Below are 19,274 nucleotides of genomic sequence, written 5' to 3' on the forward strand. Positions count from 1 at the left end.
TTACCCTTTCGTGCTTGTGTTGGATGGATTCTAGGAAGCTGACATGAAACAGAGAGCAGGAATCAATAACTAGAAAGACATTTTAGTTAGCTTCTGATCCATTTCCTGATTCAGCAGCTTCTAGCCTAGAGTGTTTCATACAATTGCTGTAATGTAAGAGGAAAATGTAACTTAAATATATTAATTACCATATATATGCATCTGGTTACAGTGACATGTAGCTGAAGTTCCACTCAAGATGAAGTTACAAAAGGTCCTTTGGGGACAAGCTGCCCCCCAAATCCCCTGTGGCATGTCCAGCGTGCCTACCATCTCTGTTCCTAGTAAGCTGATTGTAATTGTTTCTCCTAAAGCCTGACCTTGCAACGGGTATTTGTGCCTCCACAACATCAAGATTATATTACCACAGTGCCCATCATATCCCACCTTCAAAATTTCTTGGAAACTACAGCTAGTCCAAAATGAAGCTGATGATATTGGCCACACATCTTAAACCTTGTTTAAGAAAATTATACTAGCTCTGTCTTTGCTGCGGGCTGCAATTCACATTACTGATGCACCTCAAAAAACTGTACACACTGCATCATCCAAATGTGGGAAACAACAAATCCTTTCACATACTGCTCTGCAGTTGCATACCTCCAAGGTGTGGATGTTGAAAGCGATGAAGTATTTGCACAACTGGGGGTCAAAGACTTGGAAGTTAATTTCTTAAGTTAGAATGACAGATCTACTCAGGGCAAAAGTTAGGTGAATTAAACTAAATTGTGTGGTTTTCTTTTTAAGCTTGTGCTTACTTTTAAAACAGTTAACGGTAATTGCTAGGGCAATGCAGGGGAGACTACATATCATCTTTTCTGTTTCTTCTTCTATGCTTTTGCCTGAGGTAGAGCTAGACAAACAAGAGGATTACAGTTCAATGCTTCTGAAGGGGATAATTCTTTCCCACCTACCTGCAGTATCACAGATTTAATAATTAAGCACTTTTCTTCATGTTTCCATCACAACAGTCCTAGATGTGCTGTGCTTTTTGTTTCATGTTTTATAAAGTTCAGCAGAAATCTCATGAGTTACTGTCAAGAGGGAAGTATTTTTTTAATCTGGACTTGGTAATTAGAAAAATAGCATTCAGTTTGCCTGAGGGTTGGTAAAATAAATGTTGTGCTATTTGATACGTGTATATCTTTCTGATAAAAAAGATCAGAATTGCTGTGTTGTAGGCCACAGCACCCATGAATCCGTGTACTGTAAAAAATCCTCTTACAGTACTAAGCATTTTCAGTATTGCTACCTGCCTTGGTTCCTGGCAGCTAAGATTTCCATAAATTCATTATTACTGCTGAAAGTACTGGCCTATCAAATAATGGTGGATAGCTCATGTATCTCCTGTCTCCAAAACTATTACGCATGATAGTGAGAATATCTACTACACTGAAATACACAGCTGAAGCGGAGAAAAGCTAAAGCTGTTGAAGCATCTGTGCAGCCAAAGCGTTGACTATGGTAAATGATTTTGAGAGTTGATGCTCTAACTGTGGCTTCCAGGCTTGCTCTAAGACTGGTTGTATTGAGTTACTGTTCGGGATGCTAAGAGTTAATTTATGTCTGGAGGAGCCTGCATAAAAGGAGTGGCAGAATATAGCCAAATTAAGGAGGCGGTGCTTCCAAAATTCTTAATTTCATGATGTCCAGTAGCTTCAAGAGAGTTAGTAAAGATGAAACATGAAAAGAGTTTCCACTTGCAGTTTTGTGTTCCCTCGAGACACTTGCTTCAAAGTGGCAGCCCAGGCTCTGTGAGCTGCACCTGAAAGACAGCCATATTCTGGGAAGAGGCTCTCAAGTCTAAGTATTTTAATTTTTTCTAGGAAGACAGAGGTTATTTCTGAGGGGTTTTTTTGTTGCTTTGACTCAGATTTTACCATGAGAAATCTTTTTGCACTAGTACTATACTCTCTGATTTCTGACTGACTCATGACTTTGTTTCCTGCATCAAATCTGAGCATTCGTCTATGGTAGATTTAAAATAAAAAAACTCTCCTAACTTCCTTTAGAGGAGGCTGCTATGGGGAGAAGATGGATACATAAGTGTCTAGAGAGGAAATTTTTTATCATAGCAAGCCATTAAATAGAATTTATTTACTCTATCAGACCTTATGGCAAATACATTAATATGCAGGCATTGGGTGGGTTTTTCTGAACAGAGGTTGATGTTCCAGTGCATAGGTGCTCTGTGGAAACACAATAGAGAAACACAGCATGTTGTGTTGTGTTGAAAATGGTGGTCCTGGTTTTGGTTCCACGTGACTGCAGTGTTATCCGTGGTCCTTGTACAGACTAATTGCCGGTCATGCCCCAGGGGTAGCCACAGCTGTGGTTATACTGCTGTGATTGTATTTATAGATAATGTTAATCCATAAAGAAACTAAAAACCCAGCATATCATCAGAAGTTTTGCAAATGTTGGAATGTTGTCTTCACCGATTTGTACGCTTTTTAGGAATTGCTTTAGAAAATACACTTGAGGTTATTTTTTGCAGAAGGGTGGCATAATTATTGATGTCCTATTGGAATCTTCCATATAGTCCTGGTTTGCTATAAGTATAATCCCCCAGGGGTTGTTTGAAAATATTAAAGCTGTTTATCAATTTGAGAGAAAGCAAAATGTTCATGTTGTGCACTAGGTATCCTGCAGTTCTTTCCCAGAGATACAGTGAAACCTCTCAAAAATGCTTTTGTAGTTCAGTGTCTGTTCAAGATGGCCTATTTATCATTTAAACTCTCCTGTGCCTTTAAAAGCCAGAAAGGAGGGGCGTAATAAATTAGTCACCCAATTGATCTTTTTTTATTATGGAACAGCGTTAAGAGAAATGTGATGAAACAGAATAGTAATGTCACTGGTTTGGTTTCTCCTCATCTATGTTGTTTAGTAAAAAGAAATAAATAATAATTTAGTTGAAACCATGTAGAAATAGTATTTAAACATAAATCAGATTGGAAAAATATTTAAGTATCTAAATCTATTTAGAGGAATTTAGCAGGATTTAGAAAAACATCTTCCTAAATGATGTGACTAATTAGTCTGAGTTTAAATCAAGAGTAAATCTACTATACTATTTAGGTGCTCTTACCCCTAGCCACCTGCACAGCTGATAATTTCAAGTGCCTCCTATAAATCTGGCCTCCGATTTCAGTTTTCTAAAGTTGTGCAGGTGCCTGCAAAAGGAAATCTACGTATGAAGTGGTGGATAAATGTAGTAGTTCATCTGTGGCCTACTAAGGGCAGTACCAAATTCAGGCCTCCTTTAAGCGAATGTCACTTCATTGACTTCTCAATGTAAACGGTGCTGCGGGGCTTGGCACTGACGCCGAGCTTCTACTCCGCTATGTCCCAGCAGGCAGCTGCTCTCCGACCAGTGCTGTGGGGAGAGGGGTGAAAGGCAGCATTAGTATTCTTCAGTTAAATTTGCACTTCTGATATAAGCAGGGGTTTTTGTATCGACTGCCTCCAGGTGAGTTGGTGTCAGCGTTTTCAATGGTTTTGCTTCACGGAGGTTGTGTCCAATGGAGTAGCTGAGAGATAGGGAGATCGATGGGCGTATTTGCATTGTTTGGCTGACTTTTGTGTTTCCAGAAGTAGTGCAACATCCAAAGTCAAACTGTGTGTACCAGATCTACAATTACTGATATTTAAACATGGTTAAATTTCCTGGCAGCTTAGCAGCTCAAGGCGTAGCAACAGCACTAATGCTAGCTAAATTGACACTGCCAGTATCTTTCCTTATCTTTGCTTAAGGGATGCGATTGCTAAGGTTGCTAACTGTAAGAGCAGTTCAGTGTAGCGTTTAGGCCATTTCTTGTTCTTATTTCCTTCTCTTCTCCCATTCCCCCTTTTGGGAGAAGCCCATGTTCCTTGTGTGCCTGCTGTAAGGCTGCTGTTGCAGGGAGAGAGCTGGAAGTGTGGTGCTGCAGGGCCACGGCAACACCTGGATTTTAGCTGAGGTGGGAAACTTGTCTGATCCACTGAAATACCCCCGTAGGAAGTTTTTTCTGCCCAGAGAGCTTACTGCCCACAGGGACAGGACTGAGAAGTAGTTAATAGCACAAAGCACTGTTATTCATTGCTCTATGCCTTTGGAGTGGAGGCACAGATTCAGAGAGCAGCATTCGTATTGCCTGCCTTCGGTCATCTTACTGATGCCCTGAACGACCCTTGTGAAGAGAGCTCCCGCTAGCACTTTCCTGTGACTGAGTCCTTTCAGCTCATGGAGGAAAGAATAGGCTTCCTAAATTAGAAGCCAGAATAATATTCACAGCAGAATTTAGTCCACCTGTCTCTGGAAGGGTGGTTGTAATTCTCTGACTCCACATACAGCCTGAACACACACCCACTCTTTCACTGTATTTGTGTATATAGGCACATATGTGTCACTAAGTATGGGCTAGCACCAGCAGCTTAGCATGCACAATGCTCATCACCATCCAGTGCTTTAGTTACAAAGCTAGGCAAATTGTTTTGGATCATAATTTATACTTAATTTATGACCAGAAAGGGATGACTACATCACCTGATCTCCCTTTCTCTGTATTGCAAACTTTGCCTATTGGTATGAAACCCAGTAACTTGTATATGACTACAGGATAACTTGCATTTTCACAAAAATTAATCTTCTAGAAAAGTCCCGCTAAACCTTGATATCAACAAACGGAGAATCTCTGCACTCTGCTTTCGATAGCTGTGCTAACGGTTAGTCACAGGTGATGAAAAGCATGTGCTTTATTTCTCAATTGAATTTGGGATCAGCTTCCAAATGCTGATTTGTTTTATGTATACCCTTCTTTGCTAGATTAACAAGCCGGTTGGTACTTAGTATTTTCTGCCCATGAAAATACTTAGGTGCTGTAATCAGATCATCTGTCTTTTTTTTAAATGAACTATACAAGCTGAAGTCTCCAAATATTTCATATTAAAGTATTTCCTACAGCGCTCTAATCACTTTTGCAGCTGTATTCTGTGATCTCTGGTGCGTTGTTTTTTTCAAGTTCTTTCTAAATTGTGGAGACCTTAATCCTATTGTAAGTAGCGATAGGTTGTAATGTTAATATTACCAATGAAAGTTTAAAAAACATTTTCTGTCTTTGCATACTGTATATTTCAAAGCTTATATTAGCACTTATTTCTGTATGAAATTAGATTTTAAGAAATACTTTTAGTGTGAGTAAAGCCTTATGGGTAGGGGCATCTGCTGACATGACAAATTATTACAACCATCCACATGTACGCTCTCATAAGGGAGAGCATACCTTTCCTTTCCTTTCATAATGGTAATCTATGTAACTTTTAAGTGTCACTGATACTTAGGGGTAATAAAATTATAATAAAGAAATCGTATCTTTTAATCTCTATTTTGTGTCTTTCCGCTTGCTTCATTCTCAAAAATCGTTTATTTACTTGGCTCTAATCTTCACACAAAAAACTTTTTCACTAGAGAGCCAATATGAATGTTTTTACCAAAAAGTTGTCTGTCAAGGTAACCAAAGCCAGTCTTAGGATTCGATTAGCTCTTCCAGCCTGTATTACAGTGCTGCCTGTACTGATACCTTCTGCCTGCTCTGTAGCAATGTGGGAAGATAAACAGCCTTTAAGTGATCCCGTGACTGATAAAAGCTACCAGTGATCTGGTATATAAGATTTGTAAACAGAACAAATGAAAACATGGCCCAACCGATTTATGAGTATAATTATGACAGAAAGAATTAATACGATTTCTTCCAATTACAATACTTCCGTCTACAGTGCGACAGTATGAGTATCTGGTATTCTACAGTGTCCTTTAAACTCCATGAATCTTGCAGAAGCCTTCAGCATAGATAAGCCAGTTATTTTCCGTATTTGTCATCCGAGCAGCCTCTGTATGTGTTAGTTACTGTTGCATAGCATAATGTCACAGTATTGAATAGAGATAATTTTAATATAGTAATGCTCTTAATAATTTTCCCATGAGACATGGAGAAGTTGTAACAGAAGTATCCTTTAATTGTTGCTTGGATTTTCAGATTTTATATTTACACAGAGTTATGCTTCTTCAGTATATTATATTTTGCATAAACATAACATGCTCCACAGAAAAATGATATGGGAAACAGTTCAAAAATAAGATGGAGAGATGACAACAGTCATCTCAGAATGCCATCTGAGAATTAGATAGGTAAATATATAGGTAGTCAGGTAGATGGAGGTTCATACGCATTCCGTAAGCAAACTCAGAAAAACTACAGACTTCTAGCTGATATATTGTTAATACTTTGTGATGCTTAAATAGTAATTTCTTGCCCCTTGTATAGTCATTCACCTCTGATTAGAATAGGTATAACTCTTTCTCAGGTGAGTAGTTGTGTTTAGTTAGATGGTGTACTTGTCTCACAGTGATGTAAATGAGAACATGTTGTAGTACTGCAGACGGAGAATTAGAACTGGATTTATGAAAGCTTCTCCTGATGATGTGTTTAAATATGTTATTTATTAAATTGATTATATCATAAAATGATCCTTAATGTATAGTTTTAAAAGCTGTTAGGTGTTTGTGTGGAAGAGTATAATTAATTTTAAAAGTCTCCAATCAATATCTCATTTCACTGTACAGCATTTAATTATTAGATTACATAGACAAAAACTGAGCATAAGACTTAGGGCTTGAAATGCCCGAGTAGGAAATTAGTCAAGATACATGGCAGCTGAATGGCAGAGGAAATAAGAAATAAGGCTTTACTCGTCATGCTCGATGGCAGGCATGGAAAAGTCTGCAAATAGTTTTATTATTGCAGAAGAATGCCAGGCTGTCTTTCATTTTTGATTTTCATAAATGCTTTCCTTTAGACTTTCCCCCCAAAAGATACAAGAAGGTAATTTCTTTGACCTACTTACTTCTTTTTGCACAGAAGTGATGCTCAATCAATTCCCATTGGAAGCTTTCTCAGGGAGCACTTTTGTGTCCCCCCCGCTGTTCTGAGGCAGCGCGCTAGCGTTTCGGTCCCGTGCTCAGCGGCAGTTCTGGATGAATTGCTTGCTGATGTTATACTTGACCAAAGAGGCTGAAAATTGTTGAGCCAAGCCCAGGGTGTATTAGGATTCTTCCAGGTTCCTGAAAAAGTGCATGGCTTCGCAAAGCGCTTGAATGCTGTGAGTCGCTGGGGCTTGCCATTGCCTCCCTAATTCTTTCTGTGATGGGTGTTGGGTTTTTTCCCCTTACGGTTCTGCCAAAGCTCCTTACTTAGGAGCTAGTACCTTGGTAAACGCCAAAAGCAAAAGGAATCAAATGCTCGTGTTGTGATGAGATGATGGAAACTGGCTTGACGGGTACCTCTGTCTCTCATTGCAGCCCTCTCAGCTGTCAGATGCGGTGATCTCCATGGTAACTCAAACCCCCAGACTCTTGACAGCAGCCTGCGAGGAGCAGCATTCAGCAGCTCTAGGGTCTCACGACCAGGTAAGCCAAAAGTAGTCGCCAAACAAGAGCTTACCTCGGGTACGGGGTTTCCTATCCAGCTGCCTTTCAGGTTTTTCCCTGGTGAAGCCATGCATGCAGTTAGCTCCTGTGCATATACGTGATGATGTACTTCTACTGGTGCTGTCACTTAAGGCTACGTCAGTCCAGCTCTCTCAAAGAGAGACGTTTGACAAAAAGTCTGCATTTATTCAGGGTTGGTTTTTAAGCTACAGATTGAAAAGCCGCAATGTAGCAGAGCAAAGAAGTACTATATGATTCTTCAAGTGGCTTCGGTGTTTAGTAATTGCTATGGTAGGAAATAACCCCAAAACACATCAGTAGTAAGATCTGTCTTACCACTGTACCTACACCACTGTCAGTACTGCCCAGTCACTAACATTAGGCCTGAGCTCTCTTATCTTCCTGGAATGGACCAGAAACTGTTTCTATGTTCATGTAACATTCATTGGTGCTCTGCAGCCTTTTCAAATTGCTGCTGTGCTCTTTTCACACGACTTTCTAAATCTCTCACTGTGCTAATAACAGCACGTGGGGCATTCTGGTTAACGTCTTAAGGAGGTACAGAATTCTTCCCGTTTTTGGTGAATTACAGAGAAAACATGAAGAAAAACCAAGATCTTTGCCATCTTGGGAAAACAATGCTGGGGCTGTACACCTGTATTCACTATTCCAGTATCACTAATGCTGTGAACGAAAGTAGTATCTCTGGTCTTATGCACTTACGTGTTTGGGGGTTTTATTACTCCTTTTTGTCGTAAGGTTTCACTGGCATTTGTATTGAATTGTTTCTGTACCATGAAGATTGTGGTTTCTATGCACTGTTTTCTGGGTATTACCTGCATTCATTCTTTCTTGCTTGCTACATAAGTCCACTTGGCTGTAATACACCATCCCCATCTTACAAAGCAATCCATATTACTCTGAATAACTACTCTGCTACCTTTATTAACCAGTCTGACATTTTTTGTGCCATAACTGCTATCAACAATATTTACTTCTGTATCATTGATCATACTCTTAGATAATGCCGAGCTAGTACTGGATGATTTTATTGGAGTAATGTAGAGCACTCTTCTTCAATTATTATTTTGTGTTAACAGCTACTATTTTGTATCTATATCTTAATCACATTTGATGATACTGATAACAATTTCTTACTCTGACTGTTGTGTGGCTGTAAGCTAAATGCTGTTCAAAATTCTGCATGTTTCATTTATGGAGTAACTTCTATTGACCACAGTTTGTAACTTTATCAGATGATTAAATCAAACTTTCTGTTTTACTGACCAAGTTTCTATAAAATGGTGTTGACTGGCATCCGTTCTATTCGTGGCATTTCCCAGTGAATTTATCCTTTATCAGTTTGCTGGTTATTTTGCCTGAGATTAATAATGGCTTAGAGCTCTCTAATTACTGAGATCATACTGCTTACCATCTTCAAATATTGGCAGAAAATGCTAGCAGTCTTACTGAATTTCTCTGGTGTTTCAAAATGTATTCAAAATTAGCATCATTGAAATGATACTCTCGCAAACACTTTTAGGACTCTAAGGCACAAATTATCTGGGTGTGCTAATTTAAAGTTGGTTTTTTAACATTCATTTTGGTTACTAATGGCCTCCTTATCTGTAAAAATGCTTTTTTTCTACTTACAGAGAAGAAAGTATATGTTGGTTGTTTGGGTTTTTTTGCATAGCGTGTTCGTATTCTGTTAAAACATGAATCAGAAGTTGGAGGCCCTCTGTTTTCTTGTCTGATTTCTTTAGCCCAAAATTTCCTATTTGAATTAATTTCTAGCTGAGGTTGGGTTTTGTTTAATGTGTAATGTATATTTCAATCTAATTACACCCTCGACCCAGATTTAGAGTGTGATTTTTTGCCAACGGTTGCCTTTCTTGGACTATTTAATAGTGCCCTTTGGCCCCTGGTGGCAGTGGGGTAGGGAGAGGCCTTCCACATTTTCATCTCTGTACTTTCTCCCAAATGCTGACTCTTCCTCTAGTTTACTGGGCCAATGAACTTCCATGCTTGTGATTAACTAAACTTTTAAAAAGTATTCTAGGGATAAAATTTGGGAGTGCCTGATTTAGTACTGCTGACTGCATGGCATTTCTAGCTTACATCTCTCAGATGGATGCCCTTCGTAGTTCTTTTCATGTTTTACAAATACATACTTCAGGAGCAGATCATCCAGTTCTGTGATACGGTTTGGTGGTTTGCTTTATCTCCTATTACCAACAGTATATCCTCCTGGCATCTGCTAGCATATTATCTCTATGAATTCAAGATCTTGTCCTCCTGGCTTATCAGTAATTCTGAGAGATAATGGTGCCAATAATGTAGAGTACTATCTTCTATTTTTTTTCTCTGGCTCTCTTTTCCTGAAGAGTTAGAAGTACTGATTTTAATGTTTCAATAGCAGAGATCTCCCCAACAGTTCAAAGTGATAGCAACTATATAAAACATCTCCTCCTAAACAAGAGTTTACGGCCTCTCTTGCCTGTTTCCTTGGCCTCTGATTCTTCTCTACACTCAGATGTCCATATATAGGGTGGAGTCTGTATTGCATCTGTTTCTGTAACACCTCCCAGTTTACTTGAGAAGCTTTTTGCCTGCCCTAGGTTGTCCTTATCCAAAGAGAGTAACCACATGTCAGTGAGATGAAGCATGTTCCCTGAATAGGACTCCTCCTTGCCATGGATGTGAGTCGCTGTTCCGAAGGCCAGAACCTCTCAACTTTTCACCAGATACGTAGCCAATAATTGATCATCAATCTTTTTACTTTCTGTCGCTCTGAAGATCAGGCAGATCTTCATGATCTCTTCAACATTTTCCTTCTGAAACATGCAGCTGGTCTTAATGCTAGCCAGAGATTTTGTAACAGGGAGTGGTGGTACATGCTTTAGCGCTTTTCCATCTCATAGTAATACTGGGACCTTCCTCTCTGGGAGAGAATGTCTCTAAGCAGTCTAGGGTGAAGACAGAGACAATACAGGTAGAAAATGTTGGGTTTCGAAGAAAGAAGCTCTAGGAAAATTTCACGTAACTTCCTGGCATTAAACGTTTTAGAAATCTTCTGGTTGGATTTTGGAGAGTTGTTAGGAACAGTGGTGCAAATCTGCTCAGGCCATTCTGTAACGATCGCTTATCTGAACCAGTCAGAGGAAACCCAAAAGCAGATAAAAACTTTAGGATTTTAAAAAGTTACTAATCATTTTTAGTGGATCTTTCCTTGTGCCTGGGAATGGACCACAGAAATGTCTTCACTCCTGTGTTTTACTAGTTTAGTTGCCCGAGCTAGGGCAACAATTTTTACATGATAAGTATCAGACCAGTTTAGTACTTTCTAGTAGGTAGGCACCAAAATTATTTCCCCAAGTTAGTAGTGGCTTTTGAAAATCATAGCCAAAATCGCTATCAAGACTAATAAAAATAGGTTTTAACGGAATATGGTCATGTTAATTTTGTCCCATGCATTCATACTGTTATCATTGTTTATTACTGATATGATGGGGTGACAATGACAAGAGGCTGACTATATCAAGATCATGTCTGATATGTTGTATGAGTGCATAGGGAATTACAGCATCTTGACTAGAAAACCTCAGAGTGTAAAAAGCAAGATGAAACCGAGAGATGAGGCAAAATTAGATGTGGAAACATGAAGAGTTGGGAGAGTTCACTTGGAAACGGTAAGAGTGTGCACATGATACCTAGGAAGAAACAGGTCACCCTTTACTAGATTGATGTATGAATTAGTTACTTTCAATTTAAGAATGAGATGGATAGGATGTAAGTGGAAGATATTTCAAACATATCAGCTGATATGCTGAACAGGCTTCTGTTGTTCAAGGAGCTTGGAATGGGTGCAGTTTGAGAATTAGTTACTTTCAATTTAAGAATGAGATGGATAGGATGTAAGTGGAAGATATTTCAAACATATCAGCTGATATGCTGAACAGGCTTCTGTTGTTCAAGGAGCTTGGAATGGGTGCAGTTTGAGAATTCACAAATGAAATGTGATAGTGCAAGTTGTGACTATTTTTGGTAGAAATGCACAGGCACAGATTAACGCAAGAAAATGTTCAATATTCTTTTTTGAAAAATATTTCCAGAACAGTATTTTTTCAGTAACATTTCAGAAGCATTCATTTGATGTGATTGAGAAGAATGTTCCATTATACATAGGTCAGCATTAAGATGGTTGATTTTGATGAAATGTGTGTGTTCTTTTTACATAAGTAGAACATTGTATTTTATACAAGGGAAATAAAAGAAATAATCACCAAAGAGTTGGCTTGCAAGTGCAGAGTTTGAAAAGTATTGTAATATACTTGTGCATACTTGTTCCTTAACAACTTTTATATTTTTTTTACAATTAGTGATTTTCAATGTTTTCTTTTAATTTATTTAGAACTTTATCAATGGTATTGCACAGGTAGAGAGAGAGGTTTTCTGTATGGTAACAATAGATGCTGTTGGCACTAGATCCCACGAAATCATTTTGTTGATCAGTTAGATTTATGAAATAGAAAAATCAAAGTACTTTTAAACACTACCATTTATAATGTAATTCTTGGTTTTAGTTAATAAACCCTGTATTGATTTTGATTTGTAAAATTGTTTTTCAAGTATTGTCAACAAATAATATGGCACCTGTGGGCCTACACATCAACTATTCCCTTTGACTACTCAGCATTTGTTATTCATAGAGTGTGGTTATTCTTGAAAGTCAGATGGCATTGTGGCTGTTCACTGAAAAATAGTCAACTGTTGTTGTAATATTTTTTAAAATGGGCATATTTTAAAATAACGTAAAAATAAACTTTCTTTGAATTTGCAGCCGTTTCAAGGCTAAAGCAGCATTTCATATATTCCCTGATACTTCTCTTGCTACTTCATGAATCATAGTTAACTGAACTCTGGTTTTGTTCATGAAATATTACCTGATCAGTATTTTTCGACCTTTCAGCCAAGTCAGAAGAAAGAATATCTAGCTAGAACATGGACTTGTCTATTAGGTAACAATTTTTATGCCTTTACATTGTGCTAGAGAGATGAGGAAACTACTATCCCAGTCATGGCCAACTTCTGAGATACTTGCTTTGAGCCTTCCTTTTATAGGGTAGCGTTTTAAACTACTGCTAGTGGAGATTATTCCTCTTTTTTTTTTCTTTTTTTAAAATCTTTTTTCTTTAACACAGCTAAGGTTCCAAGGAAGGTTTTCGATGATAGTGAAGAGAGGCTTGAGGATGCTAGCATTCCAAAATAAGATGGTAAAATGATCCTTTGATTTTTAAACTAAGCTGGTGATTATTTAAGGCATAACTCGGACCTTTTAGGACTGGTCTGTGGCAATCCTGTACTCATTGTCCGTTGATTTGTAGAGCACAGTAGGCTACCACATTCACCATGCCAGTTGCTTGAAAGTGCTAGTAACAGATATGCAGAGTGAAGAAAGACAATTTTTGTTGTAATCGTTAATAACCGTATGTTTAGCTTACCTGGAGTTCCAGATTAAGCGAAAGGTGCATACCCCCATGAGCATGCCACCCTGCCACAGGGCGGATGAGAGTACAGCTCTGCGTTGCCCAAAACTGCTCCTGTGAGTGCTCAGCAGAGACTCCACGCAGGCAAACAGTTCTTCATCTGCCTGAAGTCTGCTTGACCTGTCTGGGCAGAACTGCAGAAATTTGCCCAGGTCAATGAATTCAGCTTAGGCTTCGGTACCCTTGGAAAACTCAGGTACATCCTTGAACATGTACCGCGCAAACACCATGTGTAGCACATTCCAGAGACATAGTGTCTTCTGCAAACTACCTGTAACGAGGGATTATGTATGTGCAATAAGTCTGCTGCTTCCCAAACAGAATTAGGATAGTTTTCTTCTGAAGAAGAATAGGATTTTCTGCTTTTTAAGGGTTGGTTCACTTTAAGCTTTTGTTTTAAACTGAATTCTTTTATCACATTATGCTGTAGAAATGGAATTACTACAGGCAGTCTAGTTAAGCATACCCCTAAATATCTGAACGTCTCATGCAGTCGTCCCACACAGAAACAGAACATGTAATATAATTGTTCTTTCAGTAAGTTGTTTCTCTATAAATTAAGCCTTGGAGATGCATAGGATGTGTATTGCTATTTACCTATTTGTATGAGCTGTTCCGACCTGAACTGCTTTGATTTAATTGAACATGAATATAATTTATGGATAATCATACTATTATATAGATAGTACATGCTAAAGATTTGTGCCCAATATACAAATTAACATCAGTTGTTTTCAGAAGAACTTCCATCTTCAGGCAGCCTGTGAGCATTTTCACATGATATTTTACTGTCTAATCTTCACTCTGAATGCTGTAAGTGAAAAGAAATAGAATTATTATTTGTTCTCAAAAGTTTACTTATCTGTAGTAGTGAGAGTTAAGATGTAGTTCTTTGGTGTGAAGTGGTGAGATTTCAGGTATAATTAATAAAAATGGAATTACAAGCATGTCATCACTGATACTACATTTTTACTTGTACACCAAGGTCACAGGTTCACACTTGGCTTTGTAATGGACTACCTTGGCCCAAGCTTTTCTTTCATAAATGTGATTACACTGACTTAGTAAAGTTGTTGTAATGGTATAGTTGGAGAGATCAGTCTTTTGCTCTGGTTCAGCTGTGAGGGACAGTAAACTCCAGCTAAGGAGCAGAGGCAAACAGCTGCAGTGCACACAGTTTTACATTGGTGCAACCATTTGTGCAGTATGTCTCAATATAGTCTGTGTGTTGACTTGGGCAAAGCCCATTCCCTTTAAATAATCCTTACTGCGTTCAGACCTTCACACGCGAGATGGCTTCCCAGGGCAGTATAGTGCTGTATCTTTTCCTAATAAATGGTTCAGGAGATTGGGTTAGTATGGCTGTTACCTACTCAGAAAATACATGGGGAACAGGAAAGACACTCTTCCAAGCAATGTAGCTGTTGCAATAAAACAAACTGGTTTTGTAATTTTTGTTGTATCTGTTTTTCATTGGTTACTCTGTGAGCTACAATGTAAGTTAGCAAGCATCCCAAATCTCTGTAACATGAATTGTGTCTATTGTCAAATCAGTTTAAATAAGCTTAGTTCAACTGATGCATGCACAAATTAATTTCCCTTTTATGTAGCCTGCTTCCAGTCCTAATAAACAGAATAATCAATCATAGGAGCCTTCTTCTACAGCATGATTGTATATCTCTGATCAAGGAAATGTAAAACATTTCTCTCTGGTCCCTACTCAGTTCCCCCCATAAGGTCTCCCCCTCAAGGTCTCTGGATATGGTGATTCATCTTAATCATTTTTGCGTTCCTTGATAGAACTTTTTTTAGTTTGCATGTTTAAAGAATTATTACTTTCAACATGTAAAACTAATTTTAAAAGTATAAGATATTTTTGATTCTCCACAACACAGAAAAGATACCAGTCTGACTCGGAGAATTCTTCATAAAGAAAAAGGCAACGATACCATCTTTCGAAGAGTTTGTACTGTAGTGATCTGTACTCATCTTTATTAGTAATAGCTGGTCTGAGGCCACTGGCACCTTTCGTACGGATTCCAGTGAGTCCAAGACTCTGGCTAGGCATTTTCTCTCTGTTGAAATATAAACTGCCAACCAAAACCTGAGGTTAGTTTCATGGAAGATACTAGGGAAAAAAAACAATTAAAGATTCCCTTTAGGTTACCGTTTAAGAGTCTCCTTAATAGATTAGCTATATCATGTACCTTATTCCCACATGGAACTGGAACTGGCCTGCAAATGAGATAATACTTTTATGCTGAACTATTTATGCTATATATTAATTGTGATCTTTTAATTATATACATATACAGTACATCGTACATTCAATAATTTTTGTCTAGATAGGCAATTATGAAAAATGTATAATATCTGAAAGATCAACTTGCAGTTTGTTTACAGTAGTATATTACAGCTTCTTTGTGTACTTTTGCCTTTACCAACCAATTCTTCCTTTTGCAATTGCAAAAGGCATTTAAGACAAACTTGTCTTCTAGCTGATTTATCTAAAAACGTGTGTTCAGAATATGTTGCATTAAGTGTAGTTGACAAGATGAGAAAAACAGTAATTTGTCTTAAGAAGTATTCCTACCATACTAGTTAATGGCAATTTCTGGACTGCTAGTTCAGAAATACTGTTCCAGATCAAGGTATAGCATGGAGTTGCTACAAAATGGTATGTAAATACATCCTGAGCAGTCAAATGCTGCTTCTGGTATTTTAGCTTAAGGATTCTGCTGCTGTTTCTGCCTCTTCTGCTCAACACAGAGCAAAAAAAAATTAATTAATTTGGAGAAATCTTGGAGTAATTCAAGTATAGCTGCTGGGTTTTACACAGGAATTGAATCATATGGCCCATATAACTCAAAACTAGACTTTAAACATGTTAATCATCTTGCCTTATTATTAATAAGTTCAATGTTAATGACTTGCTTAATATTAGAATATCTTCTTATGTCTGTAGAGAAATGAAATGCAAAAAATATCATTATTTGTCCTTTGAGCATTCAAGTTACCAACTTTGTTCCAAAAACGATTTGATATGAATACGTTTTGACATTGAGATGAGTCTTTGCCTCTATACTAAAAATTGAGCATCATCATGCAAAAACAATAATCCTTTTACTTGCACAAAAGAAGGGTGTAATGCACCTTTTTGAGTAAACATTGTTATTTGGCCTTAAACAAAACCGTGTCTCCTTGTTACTTACATGATTCCATTCCATGAATACAGATATTAAATGTCTTTGGTCATTTGAAGCTTAATAATTTGCTTCAAAATTTGACCTCAAATGTAAATTAATCCCACGTTTTAACAATACATTACTTCAGGTTTTAGCACACTAACCTCATTTTACACTGCCAGTTTCATGATTTTTTTTGCAAATTCTTCATTTTTTGAGCCAAAAATTCAGCTGTGATTAAACACAACTAAGGCTAAACTTGGTGCACCAGGAGGTCTTTCCAGCCATGTTTTCCCAAAACATTGCTTCAAACCTTTCCGGATTGTACAATATCATTCCAGTATTTTTGTTCATCTCCTTCCTTTAGACAACTCTAACTTTATGTCAAACTGTTCATCATAGTGGGATGATTCTGTTTTAAACAATTTGAGTTGATAAATCTCTATTTAGTAGCAAACTGGAGAAGCTGGTTTCCCTTTTTATGTATGCATTTGATTTCTCTCTAGATACTGATAGATCTTTGCAAATTATCTGCTTAAGGGTAAGCCCGAATACGCTGAATTCATCCTAATTAGATAATGTTTTGCAAGCTCAGAGAGTGAAAATACTCCACATAAGTAGATGTCTAAAATTATGCAAAGATCATTAAAAAAAAAGTAACAAATACAGATCAATTTTAAATAAAATAACCAAAGGCCAGAGCAGCAAATGTCAAGGAAGCAAAGCTATCCATAGTGACATGGATCTGAGGACTGTGCTTCCAAGGGATGGGGAAGGGGATCAGCAGAAGCAGTTGGATCAGGGAGGTTGAGTGGATGGGAAGGAAAGAATGGTTTGACAATCCCAGTTGGGAGGCTGGAGCCTGTGGATCCTCTGAGTTTCTCCACTCCATAGATGCTTGATTTAGCTAGTGCGGCCGAAATCCAAAAATGAGGGAAAAATTGGTATCTATCTGAGGTAGATTAAGCCTGTTATTATTGCCTATTACCAATTTTGTGATAGGTATAAATACAAATTTGCCAACTTTTCTCCTTTCTTTTTTCTATAAACTAACTATCTTTCTTTCCTTTATATTAACTTTTCCATCAATGTCAATGTTTTGAGAATTTACAAAAACTCCTTACATAGAATTTCCATGTCTCTTGCGGTGCTTATTTCAGTCATTCCCCAAAGCTTTCAAGGTGCCACGTCTCTCAGAGCGATCTCTTCTTACTGTGGTGGCCCGTCCTGTAATCAGTGTCTGCTCTCGCCTTGCATACAGGGCTGTGAGTAAAGAGTATCTTTGCTGGAGGTTTTTTGAAGTCTAGCCTCTTTGCATATATTCTTCTCTTGACAGCCTCCTTGCATATGTTCTTCTCTTGATTCTTAAGTCAGTTTTGGTTTAGGATTTCGCAGGAGAGCGAATATATTAAGAACTCATTGCTAGGTAATGGTCTGCATCATTATATTATGTTTTGTGTTCCTAAAATTTTGACACAGATATATTGGAGGCAAATTAGATTGCATTTATATTGATTTAAACCCTTGTTGCTATGCAGTGGAAGAGTTGCATGTCCCTTTGAAAGAGAGAGCAAAATAGGAGTGGCCTTGTTTTTACAGAGATGGAGGAAATAAAATTTCTGGTACTGCAACATGTTCGTTACTACTGGAGTTGATGTGTTGATGAAATGTTTTAGGTATATGGGTTTTGCTGTGGCTTTGTCCCAGTTGCTCTAGTTGACCGCTAAACTCAGCCCCACGGCTTGTTTACATAATTTTAATTATACTTTTCAGTAGATTTAGAGAGAGTTTACACAGCAGATTTTATTCATCAAGTGGTTTCTTGGTGTTCTAAAAACTTGCATCGTTCTCTCTATTGTAGTTGTCTTGAGAAGTTACCAGAAGCTTCAAATGCGGGATTTACCTAAAAACTTTGTGAAGACAGCAGATCTCAATCTCTCTCCTATGAAGGTGTTACCTGGGAAGGGAGATGCTGAGCGGTTTACCACAGTCGGACATGATTGCTCCGTTCTGAATTAAATCTGCCCGTCATGGTTAGCACAGACCTAATCACATCACTTGCACCATTTGATCTTGTCCCATCGCCTTTCATTATCAAAGCTCATTTAAACTGCTTTAAGCTAGAACTGAACTGATAAAACAGATAAATTCATGCATCTGATCACATTTTCCTACTCCTGTATCTTGTATTATCTGAGCCTAAAGACTGGGCATAAAAAAACCTAAAACCAATGTCAATTTATTGTATGAGATATCTTGTCATCTGAATAGTTCTATTAATTTAGCCACTCTTAGTTTTGTTTTGAACAATGCAGAATAGGTTTCGGTTTGCATGTAAAGTTTTTAACTGATACAGCACATAAAAATTAACATTCTGCCCCCAGAAATTACCTCCTGTCCTTCTGGATCATGGAGAATATATAAAAAGTTATTTGGTCATTGCTTTAAAAGCACGGTGGCTTTTTTCCCCTAGTAATTTCAATTTAACAGTTGAAAACAACAGTGATTTCCTTGTGGATGGTATGTAATCTCACATAATTAATAGGCTTTTCAGTCCAGTATTGGAATAAAACCAATCGATGTTATGCCCCGTCCCCATTTGTATTACACCTGATCGGTACAGTAAATGTTAAATAAACAGACCTGGGAGCAAAAAGGAACTGAGCTATCAGTAGAATTCTTATGAACCTCTTACTTCCTATGCATTTTATAAAAGCTATAATTATTAGTTTTGGTTTGCTCATCAGTGGCATTTGATTGTCTATAATCCTCAAGTTTGAATTCTGCTATTTGCATCTGTGCCATCTGCAATACCTTTGATCTGGCAACTAAGGAAATTAGCCCATTGAAGGCGAAATAGACACTGGGACTTGATTCCTGATTGGTGTTGCAGGCATTTTTAATGCTTTTTCATCTAATTAGTAAACCACTACTTAAATTAGGCCCACCAAGCTGAAATGGAGGTAAAAGGATGTGGTCACGACTTAAAAACATGATGTGGTTGCTTACTGTATGCAGTGCAGATGTTGCTGGATT

The 19,274-nt window shown here is 37.8% G+C and overlaps 1 protein-coding gene across 1 annotated transcript in view; it reads left to right on the plus strand.

Moving 5' to 3' along the window:
* Window positions 1-19,274, plus strand: part of TBL1X (transducin beta like 1 X-linked) — a 199,859-nt gene that overhangs the window by 100,957 nt on the left and 79,628 nt on the right. Inside the window, exon 4 of the mRNA XM_059815202.1 lies at window positions 7,376-7,483. The gene's annotated coding sequence lies outside the window, so the exon portion shown is untranslated. The remainder of the gene's footprint in view (window positions 1-7,375; window positions 7,484-19,274) is intronic.

The sequence above is a fragment of the Gavia stellata genome, chromosome 1 (genome assembly GCF_030936135.1).
Source record: "Gavia stellata isolate bGavSte3 chromosome 1, bGavSte3.hap2, whole genome shotgun sequence".
NCBI lineage: Eukaryota > Metazoa > Chordata > Aves > Gaviiformes > Gaviidae > Gavia > Gavia stellata.